Source organism: Zea mays, chromosome 3 (genome assembly GCF_902167145.1).
Source record: "Zea mays cultivar B73 chromosome 3, Zm-B73-REFERENCE-NAM-5.0, whole genome shotgun sequence".
In the NCBI taxonomy this organism is placed as follows: domain Eukaryota; kingdom Viridiplantae; phylum Streptophyta; class Magnoliopsida; order Poales; family Poaceae; genus Zea; species Zea mays.
Window position 1 is genome coordinate 96,882,688 of NC_050098.1, and position 6,000 is coordinate 96,888,687.

Consider the following 6,000-nt stretch of genomic DNA (forward strand, 5'->3'; position numbering starts at 1 on the left):
GAGGAGCCAAGGTTTAGAACCAAATGCAAAAAGCTTCTGCAATATACATGAGCTATTGTACGAGACGAAACCTTGGGGTAAAGAGCAATATTACAACAATTTTGGCTGCTACAGCTTCGGTGCCCGATCTGGGTCAAGCTGTCCCGTGCCAACCTTTCGGAAAAGATGGCCCGACAACTGGATGACGGAATGGTTTTATGTGAAGAATGATTTAAAAACTCGAGAAGATATTAAAGGTATCATTATGCGCCCTATTTGGCAACGCTTCGGCCTCCGGAGGCCGAAGGTGGAGATGGATGAAGCAGCCGAAGAATGCCAAAGAGCCTTCGGCGCGGTGTGCTCTTTTATTGGGACAAGGGATTTAATGCAAGAACACATTGCCTTCAGAGTATGGCCACTTGCAGATAACTGGGAAATGCCAAAGGAAACCGTCAAGGAGCCTGACGAAGGTGGACTAGTCAGGCTAAAATACACATTCAAATACAGAGATAAGTTCGTTGAGCCAGATGATGACTGGTTGAAAAGTATTGAGGCCATAAGCGATGAATTGCTTGGATTATACTCGAAAGCCGAAGACACTGCACTATCAGCAGCCTTCGGAGGCCGAAAGAAGAAGAGACTCAACCGAGTATTTGATGCAATTGGGTTTGTCTACCCCGACTATCGTTACCCAACTCGGGGTCAAAAAAGAAAGAATACACCTTCTGCGAAGGAAGTTGCTTCGGCTGCTCCTAGCGAGCCGGCGCCGAAGAGGAAAAGGGTCAAGGTTCTCACACACCGGTCGCGCTATATTGAACCGGCCACAGTGCCTGAATATGTCGGTGAAACCTCTTCGGCCACCGAAGCCAAGGAGCCTACTCTTCTATTGAATGTTGAAGAGCCAATTATAATACCGGAAATGAAGAAAATAGAAGAACCGGAGGCTATGGAAACAAGGACACATGAAATCTTAAGTCCTTCAGCAAAAATTGAGGCAGCAAAAAACCAAAAGGGTCCAACAGTGACCCCCAAAAGAAAAAGGATGGTTAATGTTCTGGATGTTTTGGAAACAATAAAATCTTCAAGCACTACTCCGAAGAGAATTGTTGAAACTTCCGAAGTGCAAATTGAAACCCTTGGTGCCGAAGCTTCTAAGCACCAGGTTGAAACTGAAGCCGGGCCTTCAGAGCCCGCCAAGGTGAAATCCTTGGAAGCCGAAGAAACAGAAACAACAGAACAAATTTTGGCTGAAGAAACTGGCACTGGTGCCCCCGAAGCATCTCCCGAAGTACTTGATTATATTGTACGACATGCTTCGGGAAAAAGATTATCTGAAGAAGAAATTTTTGAAGCTAATCACTATGCCCGAGAACTGAAGTATCCAAAAGGGGCCTTAGTGTTCAATGGCACAAACGAAGATGACTTCTTGTACTACCTCCGAGACAACAAAGAATTATCTGTCTGCCGGGAGATGGCTAGAAGTATGGGGTTTTCGAAGCTTGAAGCTGGCCTCTGCGCTATGACGAAGGACGATCTTGCAGATAGCCTCGCATATAATAGTCTGAAGGTATGAAAATTGTATATTTGGAAGCTTATAAATTTTGAATTATGCTTTTATTCTTATACTAATTCTTTTCATATAGGGTTTAATACTTAGCAACGCTTTGAGAGCGCAAAAGAATGCCGAAGACGAGAGCTATAATATTGCTTTCAATAACCTACGAACAGAGGTTATTAAGCTAAGGAACGAAGCTTTGGAAAAAGATAAAATTCTGCTTACACTGGTGGATAAAATAAAGGAAGACGAAGCTACTTCTAAAGCTCAAGCTGAGGCTCAAAAGCGCGAAATTGAGGATCTTCGGAAATAGTTAGCCAGAGCTAAAGAAGAACGCATACTTGAAGAAACCAAACGGGAACTTAGTGATCAATGGGCAAATCATTTAGAAAGAAACGTTGAAGAGCTTCGTGCATCCAAGAAAATGTGCTATAACAAATCTATAGAATGCGCTAAGAAAATAAAGACCAGCTTCGCCAGCGTTGGCGCATTCTCGAGCGAGGAAAACTTCACAAGGGGTGACCCCGAAGGCCCAATTGAATGGATCAGTCACGAAGCTGAGGCTTTTGAGGAAATCTTGAATAGCCGCGGAGATATATGTGCCTTTTCGGGTGACAGGGGGATTGCTACTATCTTGGAGAGGAAAGGCTGTGAGCATGTGAAATTTTTGGCACAATCCGAAACCGCCTTATCCTCCGAAGATATAAAAGACCCCTCGGCCGAAGCAAGCCTAGCCAGTGGGAAATTTTTCACCGACATCTGGGATAATGGTGGCCGGGAAATGGCCCAAGAAATTATTCGAAAAAGCGAAAAAGGCATTCAGGATGCTAGAAAAATAGCCGAGGCTGCTGAAAAAAGTGCAGAGCCCGAAGGGCAAATAGGTATTGACTAGTGGTTTTTGATTCTTTGTTGCAATTGTTTGATTTCAAACTTATTCACGGTTTGTAATATTCACAGTTTGTAATAGTAATATAGCCGTATCTTCTCCTCCCTCAGAACCTGCCAAGCCATCTGCATACCCCCACACGAAGGGGACGACGAAATTAGGAAAATGGCCGAAGCTATCATGGATAAAGTTGTTGATCAACTACTGAACGAAGCTGCAGAGATAGTTCTAAGGGAAGATTAGCTGTTATTGTAAAAAACATTGAGAATGTAACATTTGTTGTGTGTAATATTTTGTAACTTTGAATGTAATATATTAGCTGTTTATAGTTCTATTCTTTACGATGCATGAAACATCATATACATACCGTTTTTAACCTTCGGCAAAAAAACACCTTCCCTTCTTTTCATGCTTCGTAAATAATATCCGTGTTCTCATGAAATCAGTAACCAATCCTTGGAAAACCAATAATCAATAAATCTTTCCATTTCAGAGTTTGAGGAAGGTATAACTCTTTAATAGCTATTTTTTGTGCCTTGTCACTATGTCTTCAAAACAATCTTCGAATATCAATACCGAGACTCCCTTCTTGCGTTGTTGATGCAATATGATGTATGATGTTATGCTATGCAAATGATGTAATGATGTGATGTTATGCAAAATGATATTTGCCGAAGGTCGATATTTTTTCACTGCAAGCCTCCCTTAGGAGCTTCTTCGCCTTTTACTTCAGCGGAATCAGCGTTTATTTTTCGCTGTAAGCCTCCCTTAGGAGCTTCTTCGCCTTTTACTTTCAGCGGAATCAGCGTTTATTTTTCGCTGTAAGCCTCCCTTAGGAGCTTCTTCGCCTTTTACTTTCAGCGGAATCAACGTTTATTTTTCGCTGTAAGCCTCCCTTAGGAGCTTCTTCGCCTTTTACTTTCAGCGGAATCAGCGTTTATTTTTCGTTGTAAGCTCTGCATTCCCTTCGGAACGACTTTTGAGCAGAAAACTTACACTGCGCTCCCTTAGGAACGACTTTTTGCTGTTTCAGAGAAATTATGCTGCGTTCCTTAGAACAAAATTTTTGATAATTAGAAGGTCCTTCTTGCCACCATAAATTCTTATGCTTCGGCAACTTAAGCCTATGGAGAAGATATATTTTCATTATGGTAAAAAGCGAAACTGTTACAAGAGATTGAAAAACGATAAAAAGTACTTAAACTTCCCATAATTGTTCCTTATTAAAAAGAAAGTAATACTGAATGCGAAAATGCGAAAGGCTGCTGTCGAGATAGGATATTTGTCAGTAAATGTGCTTCGACTCTGGCACAGTGCTATTGACTGTGCGAGCTTCGGACTCCTCTCTGAAGTCCCGCTAGAGGTGAGTGTGCTGACTCCCTTCTGGATGCTGACCTCGTTGTGTTGGTGGTGGCGATGGAGGCTGTTGCCAAGATGCTTGGGGTTGGCTTGCCGAAGCAACAGAAGCTGCAGGGTGATTGCCTACATATTCTGGAATGTAAGGCGAATGGTACGAAGCAGTATGCATGACCTGCTTCGGCTGACTCTGTTGTGCTGCAGCTTCTGCTATCTCATTTTGCTTCTGGATGGTAACATGGCACATCCTGGTGGTATGGCCCTTGTCTTCACCACAGAATATGCAGTAAATTTTTCTTGGCTGATCCCCAAATCTTCCCCCGAAGCCCCTGGCGCCTCTGCCCCTTGGCGCTGGCGGCCGGAAAGAACTTTGCTGCTGCCCCGAAGCTTGCGAGGAGTACTGTGGCCTTTGCTGTTGACTCCCTCTATCATCACTTTGAGTAGAATTGTGAATTGACCTGACGTGCCTCGGATGGAATCTTCCTCCGAAGCCCCTGGCCATTTCAGAGAACCTGAATGCTTCCTCCCTTCTTTGGCGAAAGTCATTGTCAGCTCGAATATACTCGTCCATCTTCTGGAGCAGCTTCTCCAAAGTTTGAGGAGGCTTCCTGGCAAAGTACTGAGCTGAAGGTCGCGGCCGAAGCCCCTTAATCATGGCCTCAATGACAATTTCATTGGGCACTGTTGGTGCCTGTGCCCTCAGACGCAGGAACCTTCGGACATACACTTGAAGGTATTCTTCGTGGTCCTCGGTGCACTGAAATAAAGATTGAGCAGTGACTGGCTTCGTTTGAAACCCTTGGAAGCTGGTTATTGTAACACCCCTGGTGTTACAAGAACTAAAAATTCGGCATGTCATCATATGCACTCGCATTATCTTGTTTGATATCCCTAGAATGCATTTTACTAGGTCAAAAATTCAACTCAAATGTGGTGTGTTGTGTTGTTGTGAGCCAGGGAAGATTAAAAACCCTGTCTGCAATCAAGTTTAAGTGCACCACTTCTAAACCAGTGTCATTTTGGACATGAGATATATACACCAAAGTGGGATCTTAGGTTAAGGAGTAACTCTACTCTTAAGTGATGAACCCAAAGTGGTGAGATTGTTGGAGAAAAGCAATCCCAATTGAAACCTTAAACTAGCCCAAAAGTGGATTTTAAGATCTAGCTATGTTTTGCTAAAAGTCCATATACCAAAGTTATGGAGCTTGGAAAAGGGAACAATTTTCATAATTGGAGCTCTCCAAGTGGTCTGGAAGAATTCGAAGTAAATTGCAAAAGTTCAGATTTGGGTCGGTTTGGAATCAGCCCAAAACAGTTTTGTTTTTCTGTTTTTGGATTCCTATAACTTTCAATCCATGAGTATTTTGAAAACAGTTGCTACAACAAACCTGTAGAGTAACTATAGGAGAACAATGTTTATGAGATGTGGTAGCCCTAAAACCGTATAGAACTAGGTGTAAAACTGGTCCAAAGTGGGAATATCAGAATCTGAATTTCAAACTGCAATATCTGAAACTGAAGATTTTACATTCTGAAGCAACTTTGAAAGCCTGTTGGTGGCTGATCCATACAGCTATGGGTTAAGGTTTATGTACCAAAGTGAAAGATCACATGTTGGGGTATATGTTTGGTTAAGGTAAATACCCCGGAAACTATTTGGAACTGGTAGAAACAGTAGTCCAAAAGTGTAGTGTTTAATTCTGGATTTTCAGACTAAGTGAAAAACCAAAGTCTGAATTTGTGTGTTTAATGCTAACTTTGGCCTTCGATGGTTTGGAGTCCGTGGGGTTCTAGCTAGGGGTCGTTGTACCAAACTTGTAGAGCACCATGTGGAGCACCAATTTGATTAATCCACTTGGCCTTAGAAGCATTTGGAACCAGGAGAAAAAGGTGACTAAAGAGGGACTATCAGAATTCTGAATTTTTCAGATTTGTGAATAGTATCTGAATCTAAAATCTATATTTTTAGTGCAGTTTTGGGGCTGTGTGCTGCCTGTTCTATGCAGTTTTGGACCATACTTGCTATGGAAGAGTTGAAGAGCATATGTCAGTGAATAACTTTCGTTGTGTGCGCTAGGCTTGATCTGACCCAGAACATGGAGTAAAAGTTACTGAAAACTGGGCTGTCAGTTTACATGGACTGAACTTTTTCTCAGTTAACAGAACTGAATTTTAGTGAGTTTTGCTCAACTTTGGAGTTTTCTTATCACTAATCCATGGA